Source organism: Lissotriton vulgaris, chromosome 7, assembly GCF_964263255.1.
Source record: "Lissotriton vulgaris chromosome 7, aLisVul1.2, whole genome shotgun sequence".
Lineage (NCBI taxonomy): Eukaryota > Metazoa > Chordata > Amphibia > Caudata > Salamandridae > Lissotriton > Lissotriton vulgaris.
This window is the reverse complement of record NC_141695.1, coordinates 335,899,952-335,925,212: the sequence shown is the minus strand read 5'-3', so window position 1 is coordinate 335,925,212 and position 25,261 is coordinate 335,899,952.

Here is a 25,261-nt window from a genome sequence, read left to right as displayed (position 1 = left end):
CCTTCAGCACTTGCAGTAGCAGGATGCGTCGGGCAAGTAGATAGTCGAACTGCTCCAAACCACTGTGTGTTTGCTAAGGCAAGTGTGGGCATATTTATACCTTGAAGTTGCAGAGTTTGACGTAGAGGTGGACATAACAACGTCATAAAAGAGTCTCAGTTCTTTGAAAATTCCATGAGTTCTTGGACAAGTCAGTTCTCGAGCAAGGGGAAGTCCCTAGCTGCTGAAGCAGAGTTTTCCAAAGAAATCATTGTAGATTTTCGGAACTAGTGGAAGTAGCCCTGCCGTATCTGGACTGCATGAGCTATGTCTAAATATGGTTATGATTCTTACGCCTATATAAGGAAATAGCGATTTATACCTATATAAGGGCATGAATCGGAAAAATTACAATAGGGTCCTAAAATGGTACACAATAATTATCTAGACATTTCACTCATACAAAACCACTGAAATTCCTCTGTTCTAGCTAGTTGTACTAACTGTAACTCTCGCGCCCGCAATCCACTGGTGATGATGTCGCATATTACATCATTCATGACATGGTCAGTGACATCACTGATGACATCATCCATGTGACAATCAGATACACCTCATCATACACTACTATAATCTTATAATCTTTAATCACTCACTGTAAAATACAGAGTACCATATTTGAATCCATTGACACAGCAATATAAGTATCTAAAAACCCACTCAGTGATTCCTAGATCTACACACACATCTAATCAATTACCTATAGATTCACTCATACATGTTGTCAATGATCAATAGGACACTATCAAATATGCTTATACACTTATATTGAAATTACACAGCAGCAAACATCCTATTCAGTTATGCAGTCATCCTACGCACTTTTGCAAACAATGTATCCTATTTACATTTACTCATCTACACACTTATACAAATAGCACTTCATTTATTCATATATATATAGTAACTCATACTTACTGTGTTATGAAATCACTATTACAAGTATACAGTTATCTATACAGTCACTCATGCTATCAATGAGTTTTATGTACACTTATTTATATACAACAACTGTCACATACACTGTCTTTTATTTTTTCTACTTTGCTGGACACGTATCATTGAGAAATGTTTTTGCTCATCACCATACCCATAAAGATATTCACTCATCCAAACAACTATTATAACACGTAGTCTTAACCTCATATACGTACTGATTTAACTATTCACATATCTTTGGGCAGTCCTAGATCCCCCACCGAATCACACACACAATCACCCTCCATTACAAATAATCAGTTAACTAATCAATAACTAATATAGACTTTCACGTAGCTAGTAACCAACTGGCGCAGTAGTTTACAGAACAACTGACCAAGTAATACAGATATTCATACAGTTTAGTCGCTATCCAATATATTTAGTGAGACACTATAAATTACTCAAGTAAACAATCAATCACACTGCTATTAAATCCTCTATCCAGATATTTATATATCCAATGATACTTCAATACAGATTGGTGTATATATAATACATATTAAAATAAAAAAACAAACCACATTCACTGGATGATGTCATTAGTGGTGTCATCCGTGATGTCACTGACCATGTCATGAATGATGTAATATGTGAAATCCCCACCAGTGGATTGCGGGCGCGAGAGTTACAGTTAGTACAACTAACTATAACTGAGGAATTTCAATGGTTTTGTATGAGTGAAATGTCCAGTTAACGCTAACACCCCTGAAACCTATGTTTTTTTTCAATGAAATATATATATATATATATATATATATATATATATATATCCAACCAGATTAGTTGCTGGGGTACTGGGACAGCACCCGGGTGTCTTCCGCGGCTCAGGTAAAGCCGCTTAACATTTAACCAGAATAGTTGCCTGCTCTAGAAAACGCCACTCACACAGGTGAACTTGCCAATCTTTGTTTATTGCAGGAAGCAACACGAGACCTGGGACTGGCACACACGATAAACGAATCCCTCCCAACGCGTTTCATGTTAAAAACACTTCTTCAGGGGCTCTGGGACTAAAAGTCAATGGTGAGGCACTTTGGGGCGGCAACCTTAATGTTTCAATTACTCCGCCTAAGTGGGCGTGGCCGAGACAACGGCCTGCTGGTAATTGTGGTGCTTGTCGTTCTCCTACAGTGAGTGGCATCAAACATTGCTTTTCAATTTCAAAAGTATTATCCAAGTGGATTTGTGGCCCAATTCAAAGTCAATTGTGCTCCTTGCTTTATCCCACAAAAAACGGCACCTGTGTCCATAAGCGAGTCCGCCGTTTGGCGAGCTCGCTGGGGTACTGGGTTAGCACCGGGGTGTCTTCCACGGCTCAGGTAAAGCCGCTTAACATCCAACCAGAATAGTTGCCTGCTGTAGAAAACGCCACTCACACAGGTGAACTTGCCAATTTTTGTTTATTGCAGGAAGCAACACGAGACCTGGGACTGGCACACACGATAAACGAATCCCTCCCAACGCGTTTCATGTTAAAAACACTTCTTCAGGGGCTCTAGGACCACAAGTCAATGGTGAGGCACTTTGGGGCGGCAACCTTAATGTTCCAATTACTCCGCCTCAGTGGGCGTGGCTGAGACAACAGCCTGCTGGTAATTGTGGTGCTTGTCATTCTCTTACAGTGAGTTGAGCGGCATCAAACATTGCTTTTCAATTTTAAAAGTATTATCCAAATGGATTTGTGGTCCAATTCAAAGTCAATCGTGCTGCTTGCTTTATCCCACAAAAAACGGCACCATTGACTTTTGGTCCCAGAGGCCCTGAAGAAGTGTTTTAAACATGAAACGCGTTGGGAGGGATTCGTTTATCGTGTGTGCCAATCCCAGGTCTCGTGTTGCTTCCAGCAATAAACAAAGATTGGCAAGTTCACCTGTGTGAGTGGCGTTTTCTACAGCAGGCAACTATTTTGGTTGGATGTTAAGTGGCTTTGCCTGAGCCGCGGAAGACACCCCGGTGCTGTCCCAGTACCCCAGCGAGCTCGTCAAACGGCGGACTTGCTTATGGACACAGGTGCCGTTTTTTGTGGGATAAAGTGAGCAATACGATTGACTTTAAATTGGGCCACAAATCCACTTGGATAATACTTTTGAAATTGAAAAGCAATGTTTGATGCCACTCACTGTAGGAGAACGAAAAGCACCACAATTACCAGCAGGCCGTTGTCTCGGCCACGCCCACTGAGGCGGAGTAATTGAAACATTAAGGTTGCCGCCCCAAAGTGCCTCACCATTGACTTTTGGTCCCAGAGCCCCTGAAGAAGTGTTTTTAACATGAAATGCGTGGGAGGGATTAGTTTATCATGTGTGCCAGTCCCAGGTCTCGTGTTGCTTCCTGCAATAAACAAAGTTTGGCAAGTTCACCTGTGTGAGTGGCGTTTTCTACAGCAGGCAACTATTCTGGTTGGATATATATATATATATATATATATAATACTACTGGGAGTTCTTAGTAATGTACCCAATTTTCAGACTCTCATCACAGCCTAATTAGTGGTTTACTAGGATTCTCTCCAGTGCTCTTTATGAAAGGGAGGGAGGGCGGGCATTTGAGTAGTGGGACAATGTGGTTTACCAGAAAAACATAAGGACCGTAAAATGTAGTAGAGAAGTAGGAACAGCTCTGTTTCTCGACCCATCGCCCAACCTTTACCCACTTCTGGATTACGTACCGCCTCTCGCCGCAACTCTCCTGAGTTGCGGCGTTTTTTGCGCATCCTCTGGGGAACACCACTCCTCGCTCCACACGTCTGTAGCTTTCCCAGCTTCTTCTGTGGTGGTGTCCTCCCCTGAGGCTTCTTCCTCGGTGGCGTCTCTTCCGGTCGTCTCCTTATCAGCGACTGCTTCCCCCAATGACTTCTTCCTTGGTGGCGTTCTACCCAATCGCTTCTTTCCCAGTGGTGTTCCTCGTTTGTTTCCTGTTCTCCTTTTCTCCTCCTTCTGTGACGGCTGATCTACGCTGGCCTGTTCTTTTCCTTTTCTATGGAGGATAGTAAAGCGGAAGGGTTGCAGTGTTAAGAACCATCGTAATATTCTTTGGTTGTGTCCCTTGTTTCGAGATAGCCATTCTAGAGGGGCATGGTGAGTGTATTGTAAGAACTTCTTTCCTTCTAGATAGTGTTGGAGGGAATCAATAGCCCATTTAATGGCTAGTGCATCTTTTTCTATGAGCACATATCTTGTCTCTCGAGGAAAGAGTTTTCGACTAATATATATGATTGGTCTTTCTTGGTTTGTGTCATCAGTCTGTGACAAAACGGCCCCAACGCCGCTTTCTGAGTCATCGGTTTATAGTAAGAATGTCTTATTATAGTTGGGACTTATTAGAAATGGCTTTGAAGTTATGGTCTGTTTTAGGTGCTGAAAGGCCTGTACTTTTGTTTGTGAAGGATGTTGAAGATGTTTTTCGGTCTGTAAATTCCTTTTGAGTAGGTCGGTTAAGGGAGAGGCTAGGTGTGAAAAATGTGGGTTAAACCTTCTATAGTATCCTAACAAGCCTAAGAAGGCTCTGAGGTATTTTCTGGACTTCTGAAAAGGTATCTGAGAAATTGCGGTGACCTTTTCTTCTTGGGGTTTTATTTAACCTTCCCCTAAAAGGTATCCCAAGTATTTTACGGACTTTGCGGTCAAGTGACTTTTGGCAGGGTTAATAATCAGCCCACTTTCCCTTAAGGCTTGAATAACTCTAGTTAGGTGGTTTAGGTGTTCTTTCCAGGAATTGCTATAGATGATTATATCGTCTATGAAGGCAGTAGCATAGACTTTGCAGGGTTGTAGTACTATGTTCATAAGCCTTTGAAACATAGCTGGTGTGCCATGCAGTCCAAGTGGTAGCACCCTAAACTGATACAAACCCCCAGGTGCAGAGAAGGCGGTTTTCTCTCTATCTTGTTCTCTTAGTGGCACTTGCCAGTATACTTTACATAGGTCTAATGTACTGATGTATTGCGCTTTCCCTAGCCTTTTTATCATTTCATCAACCCCGGGGAGGGGATAGGCATCGAACTGAGATATTTTATTAACTTTCCGAATGTCGATGCAGAATCTAATTGATCCATCCGGTTTTGGTATTATTACTATCGGGGAACTCCATTCACTTTTCGGATGATTCTATGATCCCTAGTTCTAACATCTGTTGGACTTTATTTTCTATTGCTTGCATTCTTGCTTCTGGAATATGGTAAGGGTGCAAGCAAACTTTTCTCCCTGGGAGGGTATGTATCTCATGTTCTACGATTGTTGTCCTACCCGGTACTAGAGAGAATACTTCCTGAATTGGTTGTAACCAGGACTAATACATAACGATACCCACTACATGAGGGGAGGAAAGGACCAAGTATATCCATCCCTACCCTGGCAAAAAGTTCATCAATTATAGGGAGGGGCCTCAAAGGGACTCGGGGGCGGGGGGGAATATATCGGCTGTTCTTCTGGTAGACAGGGCACTCCGTACAATATTTTCTAACCTGTTGATATATTCGAGGAGAATAAAACCTGTTCAGAATGGCTTTCTCAGTTTTGTCTGCTCCAAAATGTTCCCCAAAATGATGGCTATGTGCTAAAAACAGAACTTTTTCCCGGAAAGGCTGAGGTACTAACAGCTGGATTGGCATGTCTTTCCCTCCCTTTCGGTATAATAATCTTTGTACAAAAAACTGAGGACCTACTTGTTGAGGGTTTTCCTGTTATGTGGGCTATTTCCATGCTTCTTGGAGAGTTAGTTCTTCCTGTTGGGCAGAATGAAAGATCCTATTGTGATTCCACAGTTCACCTCCAGTGTTGGTTAAGACCAATTGAGTCCAACCCTTCTTCTCTTTTCTTCTCAGCGTTCTGCCTTTCCGGTCTTTATCTATGGTCCAGTCAGAGTCCATGGCGTTTGAAAAAGGTGCTGTTTTTCTCCATTCGGCTCCTTCCTTTTAATTCTCGCAAAGTAGGCTTTCTATATGGGGGTAATCATTGCCTAGGACTATTGGTTCGGGCAATTTGAGGATCAGGCCTACCCTCAAGGGTATGGGGGAGGAGAGTTGATGCTGGATGGATACTTCTGCCAGGGGATATTTCTTGTTATCCCCATGGGCGCATATTTTAACTACTCCATTTGTACGAGGAAGCCCCTTGGGAATAGCTTGCTGTCTCATAATGCTTTGTAAATACCTTGTGTCAATTAGGGCTTCCTTTGGTTCCCCATTAACCATCATTTTTCGTTGACATGGGAGGGCGTCTTTATTCGTAGAGCAGTAGAGGGCCCGGGTATACCCCACATCAATGGGTTCTTCTCTCTATGGGCCTGCGCGAGCCATATGGCCAAAAGTCAGACATTGAAAGCATTGGGATCCCTGATGGGCAGGTGGTCGAGCGGGTGTAGGCAAAGGTCCTGGGATGAGGGTTAGGGTATCGGGTTACCAGGTGTTTAGGGGCGTAGCAGCTTTAGACTGTGCCCCTCCGGGATGTTTTCAGGAACCTTCTTCCCGTCCCTTTTGCAGTTCCTGCGCTCTGTTAAAAGCTGTGGCTATCTCTACGGCCGCTTCTAAAGTGAGGTGTGCATGCTGACGGACCCACCGTTGTATGGGAGGAAGTAAGGAAGTGAGAAACTGCTCTAAATATATCTTCTCCATTATTTCTTCTTTAGAAGAGGTTAGAAGTGTGAGCCATCTCTCGGCCATATCGCTTTTCCTGTGGTATAATGCTCTGGGAGTTTCCTGTGGTCCTTATTTGATCTGTCTTAGCCTAATTCTATATGTTTCTTCATGTATACCCATGCGTTCCAGAATGCTCCTCTTTATTTCATCATATTGGGTTGTACCAAGGGGATTGGCCGCCTGGTAGGCTGACTGGAGGTCTAGGGCCAGAAGAGGGCCCAGATACTGTCCCAATTTATCTTCAGGCCACATGGCGGCTCTGGCCATTCTCTCAAAATTAGCGAAGAAGAAATCTGGTTCCTCCCCAGGAACATATTTTTGTATTACTACCAAGGGCAGGGTTGTGTGGCCTCATGGTTGTCCAAGCGCCTCTGCCAGCGTCCCTATTACTGTTTCTTGTGTCTGACCTTGTTCCGTTAGGGTCTTTTGCAGTTTTTCTCGGTCTGCCTCAGCTACCACCAGTAATCTCTCCATGATTTTCTCAAACCTTTCTTGTCCTTCCACCATTTTGATTACAGCGGCCTCCATTTCTCCCATCGCACTTCTGACACCACCTGCGGGAAGGACGGGCGGTAACAGAAGCAAGGAGGCCGTATTGGTGTAATATTGGGCCGTATTATTCCAAAGGTTGATTTAAGATATACAAGGGCGTTCTTTCAAAATAACGTTATGTACATAAGGAGTTCTTTTCCACACAGGACCTAAAGGAAGCAGTAGTTCCTTCACTTATTCCTTTTCTCTGGTCTCTTCTTTCTTTCAAAATAAGAACGTAGTGTACCTAAGTAGGAGCTCTTTTCCACACAAGACTTAAAGAAAGTAGTAGTTTTCACTTATTCCTCTTCCCTGGTTACTTCTAGGCGTTCATGTCCTCTGGAGGGAGTCCTAGAAGGCTTGCAGGGGGCATAGAACAAGGTAAAAAAGGAGCGGTAAGTATACTTGTGGCGGCTTGGCGTGCTAACCTTTCACCACACGCAAGTAAGGAAATTGTGCAAGGGTAAAAAAGAGCAAAGGAAAAAAATTGAATATATATATATGATTAATACTACTGGGAGTTCTTAGTTATGTACCCAGTTTTCAGACTCTCATCACAACCTAATTAGTGGTTTCCTTACATTCTCTCCCGTGCGCTTTATGAAGGGGTTTACCAGAAAAACATGTAATAGAGAAGTAGGAACAGCTCTGTTTCTCGACCCACCGCCCAACCTTTACCCTCTTCTGGATTACGTACCACCTCTTGCCACAACTCTTCAGAGTTGCGGCTATTCTTGTCCTTCCTCTGGGGACAGCTCCCCTTGTGGAGCTCCTCGCTCCACAAGTCTGTAGATTCCCCGGCTTCAGCGTCTTCTGTGGTGGTGTCCTCCCCAGTGGCGTCTTCCTCAGTGGCATCTCTCCCAATGATCTCCTTATCAGAGACTGCTTCACTGATGACTTCTTCCCCGGTGGTGTTTTTCCCGATCGCTTCTTTCCTGGCGGTGGCCCTCATTTGTTTCCTGTTCACCTTTTCTCACCTTCTATGACAGCTGATTAGGCCTTCTGCAATACACCCCCACACCTTAATTGGCCTGTCTGTTGTGATGATGCAGATCCGCCCTGTGTAACCGAAGTATAGTCCGTTCTTTATATTGGATTTATTTTCCAGCCCTTGCTATGGTCATCAGGACCCGGGAAGAACGGAGACCACGGCGGTAAAACAGGAAGGCAAGTTGGGGTTTGGTAGGTGGGTCTTAATGCGCTTTCTCACAATGGACCTAAAACCACCTTACGTGCATACACCTATCGACCGTGGACCAAACCCAGTTTGGAATACTTAGAAACACAACTAACATCCAGTACAGATCCAGAAACAATTAATTCTGTTAAAAAACTATATGAGTGGCTAGAGGAAGCTTTCAATATCCTAATGCCATTAAAAACCACACAACAGAACGACAGAAAACAAGTACCTTGGAGAAATACAGAGATAAAAGAGATAAAACCAACAAATTAGAAAGCTGCAATGTACCTGGTTCAGAACAAACACCAATCAAGACAAACTTCTCCGACAGAAAAATAAACAGATTATACAAGTGAGCTATCAAAAAAGCTAAGAAAAGATACTGGTCAGTCAGGATTTAAAATGCTAAATGTGCTAATAAAGAACTCTACAAAATTATCAATGAATTTCGTAAACCAAATCGCCTAGGAGCTCATCTCATTACTCAATATTTCACAAACTAGATAATCATTACACAGCCAAAGCAAACACATTGGAATCATACTTAAAACAAAGACAAAGCACCAGCTCTGACCCTTTTGCAAAACATCAATCCAAGAAGAGTCTAACCCAGCCTCTCCGTTCCTTTCAACACATTTCACACAATTCATTTATGGACCTGGTCAAAGCAAGCAGGCCTGCCGGCAGCCCTTCTGGCCTGTTTCCACTGCAAACCTTCAAGACAATTCTTTTAACAACCTCTGCTGTCACTACAGTAAGAAGAATCATCAACAACTCCTTAACTCCCATTACTGAAGAAAACAAACTTAGACCCACTGAACCCTGACAACTACAGACCGATTACAAATGGACCTTTCCTGGGCAAACTGATAGACAGAGCAGTGTTCACCCAGATGTGACAATTCATTGAAGATAATGCCATACTCTCAGGCTTCCAAACGTGAGTCCGTCCAGGAAGAGGCACAGAATCTGCCCTCCTTGTCATCTGGGATGAGCTTCAGAACACATCACAGCGGGGTTGCTGTGCTACTTCTTTTGGACTTCTTGGCTGCCTATGACACGGTTGACCATGACACTGATACAAATACTATACACAGCCAGCAAAGAGGGGACTGCTCTAGACTAGATCGCATCCTACCTTCGCAACAGAACTAATGTCATCCATACCCCAACTTTCTCGTCCAACCAGTTCTTCACGAAAGCAGGGGTCCCTCAAGGCTCTATCATCTTGCCAATGCTTTTCAACATCTACATGAAGTCATTCCCGACATTGATCATTCAATTACACTGCACGTGCTATAACTATACAGATGATGCTCCTTCAACTGGAATGACCCAAAGACATTGGAACCTCGTCGATTTTGAGTTGTCTTGAGCCGTGAATCAATGGATGACGTGGAGCCATCTCAAACTGAATGCTTCCAAAACAGAAATTCTCACATGTGGAAATTGGAAACATTATGACCTGCTCGCCGCGTAGCCTGATGATCTGGGAACACTGCCTAACGTATCGAAGGAAGTAAGAAACCTCAGAATGACCATGGACTCCAAGCTATCAATGAATGCCCAAGTGGACAAACTAGCAAGATCAAGCTGTTACTATAAAAACTCTGCGACGAATCTTCCTCCATTTGCGATTTCCACACAAGGTCCAGGCTACCATCTCCCTTGGTCTGCCCAAACTCAATTACGCCAATATCCTCTACCACGGATCACCTTTAACAACCATGAGAAGACTACAACAGATTCAAAACTCGGCTGCAAGACTACTCTTACATATAAACCTGCAAGACCACATCTCCACTGCTTTGAAAGCCCTGCATTTGTTACCGGTTGCAGAAGATCCACGTTCAAGCTGCTTTGTATCAGCCACAAAGTGATATATGGAGCAGGACCGCTTTTCATCAGGAATAAAATCACCAAACACATTCAACAAAGGAATCTCCGCTGTAGAGTGGCACCTCGCCTCAAACTCCCAAGGTACAGAAAAAACATGGGTGGCACATCGTTCTCTGTTCAAGCAGCCAAATTATGGAACTCTTTACCGGATCATCTGCGGCGTACCCCAAGGCTCCTTGCTCAGGCCAACCCTCTTCAATATCTACATGAGCCCCCTCGCTGCCTTCGCACGCAAACACAACCTCAACATCATCTCCTACGCCGACGACACCCAGCTGATACTCTCCCTCACCAAAGACCCAACCACCGCCAAAATCCAACCTCCAGGAAGGAATGAAGGAAGTCGCAGAATGGATGAAGCTCAGTCGGTTGAAACTGAACTCAGACAAAACGGAGGTCCTCATCCTCGGACAATCCCCATCCGCCTGGGACGACTCCTGATGGCCCACTGCGCTGGGCACCGCACCGTCACCCACGGACCACGCAACCTGGGATTCATTCTGGACTCCTCGCTCACGATGACCAAACAAGTCAATGCCATCTCATCCTCCTGCTTCAACACCCTGCACATGCTCCAAAATATCTTCCGGTGGATCCCCACAGAAACCAGAAAGACTATCACGCAGGCCCTCGTCACCAGCCAACTGGACTACGGGAATGCCCTTTACGCAGGAACCACAGCCAAACTTCAGAAACGACTGCAGCGAATACAGAACACCTCCGCACGACTCATCCTCGATGTACCTCGCCACAGCCACATATCGGCCCACCTGAAAAACCTGCACTGGCTCCCTGTTAGCAAGAGGATCACGTTCAGGCTCCTCACCCATACACACAAGCACTCCACGACATGGGCCCCGAATACTTCAACAACCACCTCTCGTTCTACTCTCCCACCCGCCAGCTCCGCTCTGCCAGCCTCGCCCTCGCAACCGCCCCACGGATCCGCAGAGCCACCCCCGGAGGACGATCATTCTCCTACCTAGCCACCAAGACATGGAACTCCCTCCCTGCTCACCTACGACTGACCAAGGACCATCTCACCTTCAGAAAACACCTCAAGACCTGGCTATTCGAGCAGTAGCGCCCCCCCCCCCCCCTCAGCGCCTTGAGACCCTTGCGGGTGAGTAGCGCGCTCTATAAATGTATTGATTGATTTACCCCCAACATAAGATCCACGGATAACCACCTTATCTTCAGAAAACTATACAAGAATTGGCTCTTTCCCACATAACCACCATACGCAAATAGAAATATACAGCATATCCCTCTGTATATAAGCATTTTATTTGTACTATAGACATGTACCTATATATGTGTATTGCTTTGTATAAACATGTAGAATAGTTATATTTAAAACAAATAAGATATTCATTAGCTCTGCATAACAAATGTACATATTACTCATAGTTACATTATTCTATGTTTTTAACAGGTATATAAGTGACTGCATAAATAAGATCTATTCCTCTACAATTGCTTCACTATTAAATTACTATATATATATGTATATATATAACACCGAAATTGCACCAGCAAGATAAGGCGACGCACCATCCATAAAAACAAATTAAGGGGCCACTCGGGGAGAATCGTCTCTGAGTGGAGGTGGCGCTGCAGGTCATCTTTCAACAAAACAGGCAGAGTTCCATTTGTGAACTCAATGGGTGCTTTCAATGGTCTTCATAATAATGTGAGTAAAATCGGACCCACTCGAGGGTGTGAATGGTGCAGAAATTTGAACTACAGATACCTGCATGCAACAGTGATAGCTTAATGTGGCACACCTGAGGCCAGGACTATAAATTGAAAGAATGTAGGGAAATGTGGGAAAAGCACACAATATACCAGTTTGCAAGCACAGCTTCTGAAGAGAGAAACAAAATCTTTGAGACGCTTCAAGCCTAGAAGAAACACTAACGGAATGAGAAGCTGACTGTTATCGAGAAAATAAAGGTTGTTTACCTTCACCTGCAGATGTGTGTGGCCTTATCTTGCTGGTGCAATTTCGGAGATATATATATATATGTATATATATATATATATATATATATGTCCTACTGGCAGTCGCCAGTAGGCAGTTATAGTTAGGACCTAGTTTCCATAGGAAAATCGTTTTTTGATATGACAATATCTTTAGCACCGTTTGACGAATCTTCGTGAAATTTTCAAAACTAATGGTTGGCTCCGGTCAGCTCCTGTGTTGAAGGTTTTGGGGTGATTCGTCAAGCGGGGGCCGAGAAAAGAGGGGGGTCCCATAACACATTTTCTCTATGTTAATTTCCATAGGAACTTTTGTCGCGGCTACAGCCTGAACTGCAGAACGGAATTACACCAAATTTGGCAGAGAGGTAGCTCTTGGTCCAGAGTGCACTCTTTAATTTAAATGGTATACATCTGTTTAGTAGTTTCTGAGAAATGTAAAAATAAAAAATATCGATATCTGAGGGTTGAGGAGGATTCGCGAACCCTCCCAATCATGTGCTTCAGTCTGATTGACTGCCAACACTCCAATCCTCCCGTCCTGTCATAGCAAACACTACTTTGCTTTTAGGAAGTGAGAGCAGGAAATCTGCTATAGCTTCCAAGAAGCAAAGCAGAATTGCTTTTGGGCAAATGGAGGTGCATGTCATCAGCTCCCCTTGCCCAAAAGCAATGCCAGCTCCCGCAGGAGGCGTGAGCCAGCTCGGACTGCGGAGGCATTGGAGCTCTCCCTGCAGTCCCCAACATTGAGGGCTGGCCCCAGGGGAGGAGGGCCCCCCTTCCCGGGAAAATTAAATACATTTAAAAAACGAGGCCAGGACCCAGGGGATTTATTATATTTGGTATTTGTAAAGCGCACTGCAACCCTGCGGGCATCCTGGGGCCAGAAGTAGCCCAGGGAAGGGTGGGCCACGCAGCCCCTTTCCTGTTTTTTTTTTTAAAGAAAATAATGCTCAGGCCCTGGGTGATGGGATCCCCAGAACCCGAAAAATACTAAAAGGGGGGGCGCATAGCCTCCCTTCTAAAAATATATTTTTTGAAGAAAAGCTGGCATCTTGCCGGATGCCCCACTCCCTCCCTGCACCACTGTGCAAACGCGCCTCCTGGCGCGTTCTGAATTGGGGGATTAAGTCCCCTTAAATTCTAAGGGTCCTTAGGGGCCAACTAGACCACCAGGTATCTCCAGTAATCCCCACACAGTAGGATTGCCGAGAGGTGGTCCGAGGCCACACCCTTTTTATACTGCTCTGCAAACACACCTCTTGGTGCACTGCTGGTGGGGCAATGAGGTCCTCATGCGTCCTGAGGACCTCAGGATTGAAGTGGACTTCATCCCCCGAGCAGCAGTGGACAAAAGGGGTTGTGGCATGTGTCCACCTTCAGCAATCCCACTATCTGGAGCATACTGGAGGCATCAGGTAGGCTAGTTAGCCCATAGGAACCCCCAGCAGTGAAGTGGACTTTAATCCCAATCCAAGAGCATGCCAGGGAGCACGTTTGCAGAGTGGTGGGGAAAGGGGGCGTGGCCTGCTATGAGAACTTAGCAATGCTACTGAGTGGGACTTACTGGAGGTAATAGGAGGGGTAGTTGGCCCCCAAGGATGTCCTTGGGAACCACCTACCCCTCCAGTTACCTCCACTAAGTCCCACACAGTGGGGTTGCAGAGGTCTTCGGAGGCCACCGCCCCTCTCTCCACCACTCTGCAAACACGCCTCCTGGCACAGTACTGGTTGGGGGGATGAAGTCAACTTTACTCCTGAGGGACTTTGTGGGCCAAGAAGCCCTCCTGGTACCTCCTGTAAGTCCTAAGCAGCAGAATTCCTGAGCGCTGGTTGGAGGCCCAGCCCCTTTTCTCCACCACTCTGCAAATGTGACTACCAGTTAAAGAAGCCTTTATAATTTAATATGTCTTGCATTTGCAAGAGATAGAGCTATTGGTATTGTAAATGTAAAAGTTTTTTACCCATTTTTTTGGGAGTGAAGTGGATGTAAGTTGTTTGTATTGGAATTATGTGGTATGATGTGCAGTGAAATTATGTGGATAGAAAGTATGTGGTATTTAGTGTATAGGAATTATGTAGAGGGGGATTATGTGTTGTTGAGTGGTAACCTCAGGTTTAGTCTTACTCTTTTCCATAGAAGCTATACTATGAACTTAATGAGACAAAAAAAGAAGGAATCACTGAGGAGCACTTCTGGACCTAGTAATACAATTGAAAAGCAAGTTCTCTACTTGTACAAATATAATTGTGCAATACGTCACTGATTTCTCAAAATAAAACTAACAACGCAGGCCAAAAATTGTGATCACACCACACATAAATTAATAAAGTTTCTCAAAAGATTTGTTATTATTGTAACTTCGTCATTTTTTTAAATATGTAGAACAATAAGGTATTCATGAAGCACACCTCACAACACATTCACTCAAATCATCAAACATCCAAATTCATAACCACACATACTAACACGTCAGACAATATCAGGCATCCAATAATACAATATTTATTCACAAATGAGCGGTTCCCCCTGAGACAAGAGTTACTCAGAGGGTGTAGTCCACCTTACACAAAATAAGAGAGTAACTTGGCAGAGAGTAAAGAATATGAACATGAAAATGAACTAGTCAGTCAAATTATAAATGCAATTTATATCTATAAGACAATAAATATTTCTCAAAGAAGGGGGAAATTTGAATCATAAAGCTCCACGTTGCTAATCCAGCGCCGATGCGCTTTGGTGTTGACCCCAATGTGGGTCTCACTTTCCTCAGGGAACATAAACCAAACAGATTAGTGATGGGACATGCCTAGAACAAACAACGAACAATATTGATACACTTAATGTCCATCTATCAATTGCATAGAAGATTACATGATACAAAAATTAAACAAGTAAGATACAGAATAAAAAATTTATATAATCCAGTCATTTAATATCACCACTGCATATAGTCTATTTTCAAGAAGATTGGGGTCTCACGCCTTTCTAATAAAAGAAGACAAAATATAGTTGTAGGAAAAGGAGAAACGCAAAAATGAAGAAATCGTAGAAGTCTCAGATCTGATAAAGTTAACAGATAACTAGAGTGAAAATTAGAAAAACAAACAATAGATAATAGAAACAAAAGAAAGAATAAATAAATGATGGCAGTAAGCATATTAAACTTAGGTACCTGGAAGAAAAGTTGGGCAACCAGATGATAACCCAGGGAAAGCCAGCGAGAGCATGATAGTAGCAAGACCTGGATCGGTACAAAAAAACAACTCCGCAACGCCAAGTAAGTCTAATAATAGACAGAATATTTGTATAATACAGGGGTCACCAAAGGTGTGGTACAACTTACCAAACGGTTAATATAGCGGGCTGAAGTGCTGGACCCCGGAGGCAGACATACGGGGTCCTGTAAATCATAGGAAAGTGTAAAGCTGCTTAGAATCAGCAGGAAGTAGAAGCAGTCCTGCCGATAATCAAAGCGAAATAAGGGTCATCCAGCATATGCAAATCGTCAAGTATTGGGAAAAGCGTCCTGATATAATGAATGTGTGGGTCCTTAAAGAGAAGAAAAAGAGGATTTTGCTGGTTGAAATGCTGCTGCTGCTGATTCTTCTCCCTTATCCAGGGTGAGACGCTTACACCTGTAGCCTTTTTTCCATTTTAATCTGAGTCTCGTCCTGGAGGAGCTCAATACTTTTGGCCTCCCCATTCCTTATCTCTCTTTTTTATCTCTTTTTCTTCTCTTTAGGGACCCACACGTCCATTATATCTGGAAGCTATATCCGTTCCTTGACGCTTACCCCTTCTTTGAGAAATAATGATCATCTTATGGATATAAATTGCATTTATTTTTTGACTGACTAGTTAATTTGCATGTCCTCATTCTTTACTCTCTACCGAGTTACTCTCTTATTTTGTGTGAGGTTGACTACACCCTCTGAGTAACTCTTGTCTCTGGGGGAACCGCTCATTTGTGTATAAATATTGTATTATTGGATGCCTGATATTGTTGGACGTGTGAGTATGTGTGGTTATGAATTTGAATGTTTGATGATTTGAGTTAATGTGTCGTGGGATGTGCTTCATGAATACCTTACTGGTCTACATATTTAAAAAACTGACAACGTAACAATTAATAATAACAAATCTTTTGATAAACTTTATTAATTCTTGTGTGGTGTGATCAGAATTTTTGGCCTGCGTTGTTGTTTTTTTTTGAGAAATCAGTGACTTATTCCATGTTTATATTTGTACAGGTAGAGAACTTGCTTTTTGATTGTATTACTGATTTCCTGTGTTGTTCTCTACCTATATCTTATTCAGGGGCCCCCTCTTTATCAGTGGATGCACTTCTGGACCTAGTCTGAGGTATGAGCAGAGTCACTGGAATTATGCAACTGTTTGACCGCACCAACTTTCACACAATTATACATTTTTCGCATTAGCCACAGCATCCATCAGCTGCTGCAGATTTGAGCAAAAAAGCCTTGTTTCTAGCTCAAACCTTACTAAAAAATGCAGTGGCAAGTGTTACAGTGTGGTGGAAGGTCCTTTGTAAATCTAGAATGGTCACATGTTACTTATTGCTAAATGTGGGTGTTAAATTGGTACTATTGGTGTGCAAGCCACTCGTGCTTCTTTCTCTTCCCTCTTTCTGCATTTCTGTTGCTTCTTTCTGCACCTTTCTTTTTATCTGCAGTTATCTTGCCTTTCTGCACACCTCTTGCCTCTTTCTGCACCTGTTCCTTCTTACTGTACCCCTCTTCCTCTTTCTGAATTTCTCCTGCCTATTTCTCCACCCCACTTGCGTCTTTCGTCACCTCTCTTCTTTCTTTCTGCGCTTCTTTTGTTTTTTCCTGCACCTCTCTTGCTTCTTTCTGCACCCCTCTTGCTTCTTTCTGCGCTACTTGCTTCTTTCTGCACTTCTTGCCTTTTTCTCCACCCCTCTTCCCGCATCTGTTGCTTCTTTCTGCACCCATTGTGCCTCTTTTTGCACCCTTGTCCCTTTTTTCTGCTCCTTTTTGTTTTTCTGCACCCATCTCGCCACTTTCTCCACTCTGTTTCCCCTTTTTGCATCTCTGTTCCTTCTTTCTGCACTTCTCTTGCCTCTTTCTCCACCCCTCTTGTGTCTTTCTGCACCTTTCCTGCTTCTTTCTGCACCCCTCCTGCCTCTTTCTGCACCTATGTTCTGTACCCCGCATGCCTCTTTCTGCACTTCTTTTGTTTTTTCTGCACCTCTTGCTTCTTTCTGCACCTCTCTAGCTTCTTTATGCACCTTTGTTCCTTCTTTATGCACCCCGTGTGCCTCTTTGTACACTCCTCTTGCCTATTTTTGCACCCCTGTTCCTTCTTTCTGCTCCTCTTTTGTTTCTTTCTGCACCCGGCTCGCCACTTTCTCCACCCACTGTTACCCCTTTTTTGCAGCTCTGTTGCTTCTTTCTGCACCTCTCTTGCCTCTTTTTCCACCCCTCATCCCTCTTTCTGAACCTCTGGTGCTTCTTTCAGCACCTATGTTGCTTCTTTCTGCACCCTCTAGCATCTTTCTGCAACCCTCTTGCTTCTTTTTGCACCCCTCTTCCTTCTTTCTGCCTCTCTCTTGACTCATTTTGCACCACTGTTGCTTCTTTGTGCACTTCTCTGGCCTCTTTCTGCACTTCTGTTGCCTGTTTCTGCAACTCTCTTGTCACTTTCATCACTTCTCTTGCTTCTTTCTGCACCTCTGTTGCTTCTTTCTGCACCCGTGTCTCTCTGCGCCCCTCTTGCCTCTTTCTGCACCTGTTTCTTCTTTTTGCACTTCTGTTGCTTCTTTCTGCATTCCTCTTGCCTCTTTCTGCACCCCTCGCCTCTTTCTGCACCCCTGTTCCTTCTTTCTGCACTTTTTTGTTTATTTTCTGTATCCCCCTTGTCTCTTTCTCCACCGACTTCCCCCTTTTGGCATCTCTTGCTTCTATAAGCACTTCTTTTGCTTCTTTCTGCACCCCTCTTGAATCTTTCTGTACCTCTATTGCCTCTTTCTGTACTGCTCTTGCCTCTTTCTGTATCTCACTTACCTCTTTCTGCTCCTCTCTGGCCTAGATCTGCTCCTCTCTTGCCTCTTTCTGCTCTTCTCTTGCCTCTGTCTACACTTTTCTTGCCTTTCTGCACCTACTGCCTCTTTCTGAACTTCTGTTCCTTTTTTCTGCAACTCTCTTGCTTCTTTCTGTATCCCTCTCGCCTTTCTCCTCCCCACTTTCTGCATGTCTATTGCTTCTTTATGTTCTTCTTCTTTCTGCACCGCTCTTGCTTCTTTCTGCACCCTCTTGCTTTTTTCTGCACCCCTCATGCCTTTCTGCATGCCGCTTGCCTCTTTCTGTACCTCTGTTGCTTTTTTCTGCACCACTCATGCTTTTCTGCATGCCGCTTGCCTCTTTCTGTACCTCTGTTGCTTCTTTCTGCACCTCTCTTGCCTCTTTCTCCACCCCTCTTTCCTCTTTCTGTACCTCCTGCTTCTTTCTGAACAACTCCTGCCTCTTTCTGCACCATTGTTCCTTCTTTCTGCACCCCTTGTGCCTCTTTGTGTAGTCATCTTGCCTCTTTCTGCAACCCTGTTCCTTCTTTCTGCTCCTCTTTGGTTTCTTTCTGCACCCCTCTCGCCACTTTCTCCACACCCTGTTACCCCTTTTTGCATCTCTGTTGCTTCTTTCTGCACCTCTCTTGCCTCTTTTTCCACCCCTCATCCCTCTTTCTGAACCTCTTGTGCTTCTTTCAGCACCTATGCTGCTTCTTTCTGTACCCTCTAGCATCTTTCTGAAACCCTCTTGCTTCTTTCTGCACCCCTACTCCTTCTTTCTGCACCTCTCGCCTCTTTTTGCACCGCTGTTGCTTCTTTCTGCACTTCTCTGGCCTTTTTCTGCACTTCTTTTGCCTGTTTCTGCAACTCTCTTGTCACTTTCATCACTTCTCTTGCTTCTTTCTGCACCTCTGTTGCTTCTTTCTGCGCCCCTCTTGCCTCTTTCTGCACCAGTTGCTTCTTTTTGCACTTCTGTTGCTTCTTTCTGCACCCCTCGCCTCTTTCTGCACCTCTGTTCCTTCTTTCTTCACTTCTTTGTTTATTTTCTGTATCCCTCTTGTCTCTTTCTCCACCCGACTTCCCCCTTTCGGCATCTCTGTTGCTTCTATAAGCACTTCTTTCGCTTCTTTCTGCACCTCTGTTGCTTCTTTCTACACCCCTCTTGAATCTTTCTGCACCTCTATTGCCTCTTTCTGCACTTCTCTTGCTTCTTTCTGTATCTCACTTACCTCTTTCTGCTCCTCTCTGGCCTCTCTCTGCTCCTCTCTTGCCTTTCTCTTGCTCTTCTCTTGCCTCTTTCTATACTTTTCTTGCCTCTTTCTGCACTTCTGTTCCTAATTTCTGCAACTCTCTTGCTTCTTTCTGTGTCCCTCTTGCCTTTCTCCTCACCACTTTCTGCATGTCTTTTGATTCTTTATGTACTTCTCTGTCTTCTTTCTGCACCGCTCTTGCTTCTTTCTGCACCTCTCTTGCTTTTTCCTGCACCCCTCGTACCTCTTTCTGCACGCCGCTTGCCTCTTTCTGTACCTCTGTTGCTTCTTACTGTACCTCTCTTGCCTCCTTTTCCACCCCTCCTTGCCCTTTCCGCATCTCTGTCCCTTCTTTCTGCAATCCTTGCCTCTTTCTGCACTTCGCTTGCGTTTTTCTATCCCTCATTCCTCTTTCTGAACATCTGTTACTTCTTTCTGCACATCTTTCCCTTCTTTCTGCCACCCTTGTGCCTCATTCTATACCCCTCTTCCCTCTTAATGCTCCTCTCCTACTTCTTTCTGCACCCCTATTCCTACTTTCTGCACCCTTCTTCCCTCCGGTTCCTTCTTCCTGCACCCTTCTTCTCTCTTTCTGCACCTCTGTTCTTTCTTTTTGCACTTTGTTTGTTTCTTGCTGTACATCTCTTGCTACTTTCTGCACCCCTCTTGCCTCTTTCTACACCTCTCTTGCTTCTTTCTGCACCCCTCTTCCTTCACCCCGGTTGCATCTTTCTGCACTCATTTTGTTTCTTGCTGCAGATCTCTTGCTTCTTTCAGCATCCCTTGTGCATCGTTCTTCACCCCCTTGCCTCTTTCTGCACCTGTTGCTTCTTTCTGCACCTCTCTTGCTTCTTTCTGCACCGTTCTTCCCTCTTTCTGTACCTCTCTTGCCTCTTTCTACACTTCTCTTACCTCTTTCTGCACTTCTCTTGCTACTTTCTGCATCCCTCTTGCCTCTTTCTACACCTCTCTTGTTTCTTCCTGCACCTCTGTTGTCTCTTTCTGCACTCATTTTGTTTCTTGCTGCATATCTCCTGCTTCTTTCAGAATCCCTTGTGCATCTTTCTGCACCCCTCTTGCCTCTTTCTGCACCTGTTGCTTCTTTCTGCACCTCTCTTGCTTCTTTTTGCACCACTTGTGCTTCTTTCTGTACCTCTCTTCCCTCTTTCTGCACTTCTTTTGTTTCTTTCTGCAGATCTGTTTTTTCTGAAACCCTCATGCCTTTCACAGCCTTCTTCAATCTTTCTGCACCCCTTTTGCCTCTTTCTGCACCTCTGTTCCTTCTTTCTGCACTTTTTTTCTTACTGCATCTCTCTTGTTTCTTTCTGAATCCCTCTTTTCCTGTTTCTCCACCCTCTGTTGCTTCTTTCTGCATTTCTCTTGCTTCTTTCTGCATCTCTCTTGCTTCTTTATGTACTCCTCGTGCCTCTTTCTGCAACTCTCTTGCGTCTTTCTGTATCCCTCTTTCTCTTCCCCACTTTCTGCATCTCTATTGCTTCTTTATGGACTTCTCTTGCTTCTTTCTGCACCTCTCTCTCTTCTTTCTGTATCCCTCGTGCCTCTTTCTGCACTCTTGCCTCTTTCTGTACCTCTGGTGCTTTTTCTGCATCTGTCACCACCCCTCCTCCCCCTTCCTGCATCTCTGTTGCTTCTTTCTGCACCTCTGTCCCTTCTTTCTGTTCCCTTCTTATCTCTTTCTGCACCTATGTTGCATGTTTCTGCACTTCTTTGGTTTCTTTCTGTACTTTTCTTGCTTCTTTCTGCACCCCTCTTTTTGCACTCCTCTGGCCTCTTTCTGCACCTGTTCCTCTTTCTGCACCCCTTGTGCCTTTCACACTGTTCTTCCCTCTTTCTACACCCCTCGCCTCTTTCTGGACCTGTTCCTTCTTTCTGCACTTCTTTGTTTTTTTTCTGTATCCCTCTTCTCTCTTTCTCCACCGACTTCCCCCTTTCAGCATCTCTGTTGCTTCTATATGTACTTCTTTTGCTTCTTTCTGCACCGCTGTTGCTTCTTTCTGCACCCCTCTTGAATCTTTCTGCACGCTCTTGCATCTTTCTGCACCCCTCTTGCATCTTTCTGCAACCCTCTTGCCTCTTTCTGTACCCCCCTTGCCTCTTTCTGTACCCCTCTTCCTTCTTTCTGCACCTCTCTTGCCTCTTTTTGCATCGGTTGCTTCTTTCTTTACCTCTGTTCCTTCTCTATGCACTTCTCTTGCTTCTTTCTGCACTCCTCTTGCCTCTTTTTGCACCCCTGTTCCCTTTATCTGCACCTCTCTTGCCTCTTTCTGCACCTGTCTTGCTTCTTTCTTCACTTCTCTTCCTTTTTTCTGCGCCTTTCTTGTTTCTTTATGCAACGTGTCTGTTTTATCACTTCTCTTGCTTCTTTCTGCACCACTCTTCCCTCACATCTCTTCCCCCTTTTTGCACCTGTTGCTTCTTTCTACACTTCTCTTGCCCCTTTTTGCACCTGTTGCTTCTTTCTGCACCTCTCTTGTCTCTTTCTTCACCTCTCTTGCCTGTTTCTACTACTCTCTTGCATGTTTCTGCCCTCTCTTGCATCTTTCTGTACCTCTCTTGCCTCTATCTGCACTTCTCTTGCCTCTTTCTACACCTCACCTGCTTCTTTATGCAGCTCTGTTCTTTCTCTCTGCACTTCTTTTGTTCCTTTCTGCAACTCTTATTTCTTTCTGTATCCCCTTGCCTTTCTCCTCCCTACTTCCCACTTTCTGCATCTTTATTTCTTCTTTCTGCATTTTTCTTGCTTCTTTCTGCACCCTCCTGCCTCTTTCTCCACCCCACCCTCCCCTTTCTGCATGTTACTTCTTTCTGCACCTCTGTCCCTTCTTTCTGCAACCCTTGTGCCTCTTTCTGCACCTCTGTTGCTTTTCTTCGCTACTCTTGCTTCTTCCTGCACCACTCTTGTTTCTTTCTGCACCCTTCTTCCCTGTTTTTGCACCTCTGTTCCTGCTTTCTGCACTTCTTTTGTTTCTTTCTACATATCTCTCGCTTTCTGCACCGCTCTTGCCTCTTTTTGCACCCCTTTTGCCTCTTTCTGTACCTCGGTTGCTTCTTTCTGCACCCCTCTTCTGTCTTTCTTCAACCCCTGTTGCCTCTTTCACCACCTCTGTTCCTCGTTTCTGCACTTTTTTCTTTCTGCAACTCTTGCTTCTTCTGCACCCCACATGCCTTTCTGCACGTCTGTTCCATATTTCTGTACTTCTTTTGTTTTTTTCTGTACCTCTTGTTTCATTCTGTATCCCTCTTGCCTCTTTCTCCACCCCACTTCCTTCATTTGTTGCTTCTTTCTGCATTTCTCTTGCTTCTTTTTGCATCTCTCTTGCTTCTTCCTGTACCCCTCATGCCTCTTTCTGCACTCTTGCCTCTTTCTGCACCCCTCCTGCCTTTCCGCACCGGTTTCTTCTTTCACCAATTTTTGCGTTTCTTTCTGCAACTCTTGCTACTTTCTGTATCCTTCTTTCTCCTCCCCACTTTTTTCAATCTCTATTGCTTCTTTATGCCCTTCTCTTGCTTCTTTATGTACCCCTTGTGCCTCTTTCTGCACTCCTCTTGCCTCTTTTTGCACCCCTGTTCCTTTTATCTGCCCCTCTCTTACCTGTTTCTGCAAGTCTCTGGCCTCTTTCTGCAGTTCTCTTGTCTCCGTCTGCACCTGTTGCTTCTTTCAGTACATCTCTTGCCTCTTTCAGCACTTCTCTTGCCTCTTTCAGCACCTCACCTGCCTCTTTCTGCACCTGTCTTGCTTCTTTCTGCACTTCTCTTCCCTTTTTCTGTGCCTTTTCTTGTTTCTTTCTGCAACTCTCGTCTGTTTTATCACTTCTCTTGCTTCTTTCCGTACCCCCCTTGCCTCTTTCTGCACCTCTGTTGCTTCTTTCTGCACCTGTTGCTTCTTTCTGCATTTCTGTTGCTTCTTTCTGCACTCCTGTTGCTTCTTTCTGCACTCCTGTTGCCTCTTTCTGCACCTCTTGCCTGTTTCTACTACTCTCTTGCCTGTTTCTGCAGTCTCTTGCATCTTTCTGTACCACTCTTGCCTCTTTCTGTACCACTCTTGCCTCTTTCTGTACTTCTCTTGCCTCTTTTTGTACTTCTCTTGCCTCTTTCTGCACCTCACTTACCACTTTCTGCTCTTCTCTTGCCTCATTCTACACTCCTCTTGCATCTTTCTGCACCTCTCTTGCCTGTTTCTACTACTCGCTTGCCTGTTTCTGCAGTCTCTTGCATCTTTCTGTACCACTCTTGCCTCTTTCTGTACTTCTCTTGCCTCTTTCTGCTCCTCTCTTGCCTCTTTCTGCACTTCTCTTGCCTTTCTGTACTTCTCTTGCCTCTTTCTGCACCTGTTTCTTCTTTCTGCACTTTTGTTTATTTCTGTATCCCTCTTGCCTTTCTCCTCCCCACTTCCCACTTTCTGCATCTCTATTACTTCTTTATGCACTTCTCTTGCTTCTTTCTGCACCTCTTGTGCCTCTTTCTGTATCCCTCCTGCCTCTTTCTCCACCCTCCACCCCCTTTCTGCATCTGTTGCTTCTTTCTGCGCCTCTTTCCTTCCTTTCTGCAACCCTTGTGTCTCTTTCTGCACCACTTGTGCTTTTTTCTGCACCCTTCTTCCCTATTTGTACACCCCTCTTGCCTCTTTCTGCACCTTGGTTGCTTCTTTCTGTACCCCTCTTCCGTCTTTCTTCACCAGTTGCCTCTTTCGCCACCTTTGTTCCTCGTTTCTGTACTTATTTTTCTTTCTGCATGCCTCTTGCTTCTTTCTGCACCTCTGTTCCATCTTTCTGCACTTCGTTTGTTTTTCTGTATCCTTCTTGCCTCTTTCTCCACCCCACTTCCTGCATGTCTGTTGCTTCTTTCTGCATTTCAATTGCTTCTTTCTGCGTCTCTCTTGCTTCTTTCTATACTCCTCATGCCTCTTTCTGTACCCTCCTTCCCCTTTCTGCCTCTCTGCACATGTTCCTTCTATCAGCACTTCTTTTGTTTCTTTCTGCAACTCTCTTGCTTCTTTCTGTATCCATCTTTCTCCTCCCCACTTTCTGGAATCTCTATTGCTTCTTTATGCCACTTTCTTGCTTTTTTCTGCACCTCTTGCTTCTATTCGCACTCCACTTGCTCTTTCTGTACCACTATTGCTTTTTTCTGTACCTGTTGCATCTTTCTGCACCCCTCCTTTCTCTTTCTCCACCCCTCCTCCCACTTTCTGCACCTGTTCCTTCTTTCTGTAATCCTTATGCGTCTTTCTGCACTCCTCTTGCTTCTTTCTCGACACTGAGTCCCCCGATCTTTTGTTCCTCACGGAAACTTGGTTTTCTGCCGATTCCCTGCCAGATGTTCTAGCTGCGCTCCCCGACTCCTACTATGCCCTCCGGGCTGACCGCCCAGATGGGAAAGTTGGCAGGGGTGTGGCTAAGATCATCCGGTCTAACCTTCAGTTCCAACCCTTGTCCCATCCCAGTGGAGAGTGGAGAGGTGTGGCTCACTGGTTAGAGGCGGCAGACCCGAGTGCAGAGAACGGCCCGGGACCAGGGTTCGATTCCCGACGCGGCAGGGTCTTGGACCAGGATCAGCGGACTGATAATTCTCGCATCGGTGCCTACTCCGACCAGGGATCACACTCGGCAACTCTGGGCATTAGCTTGCCTCATCTCCACAACGGCCCCACACAAACGCCGGGGATGCCTGGTTTCACCTTGGAGACCCCCAG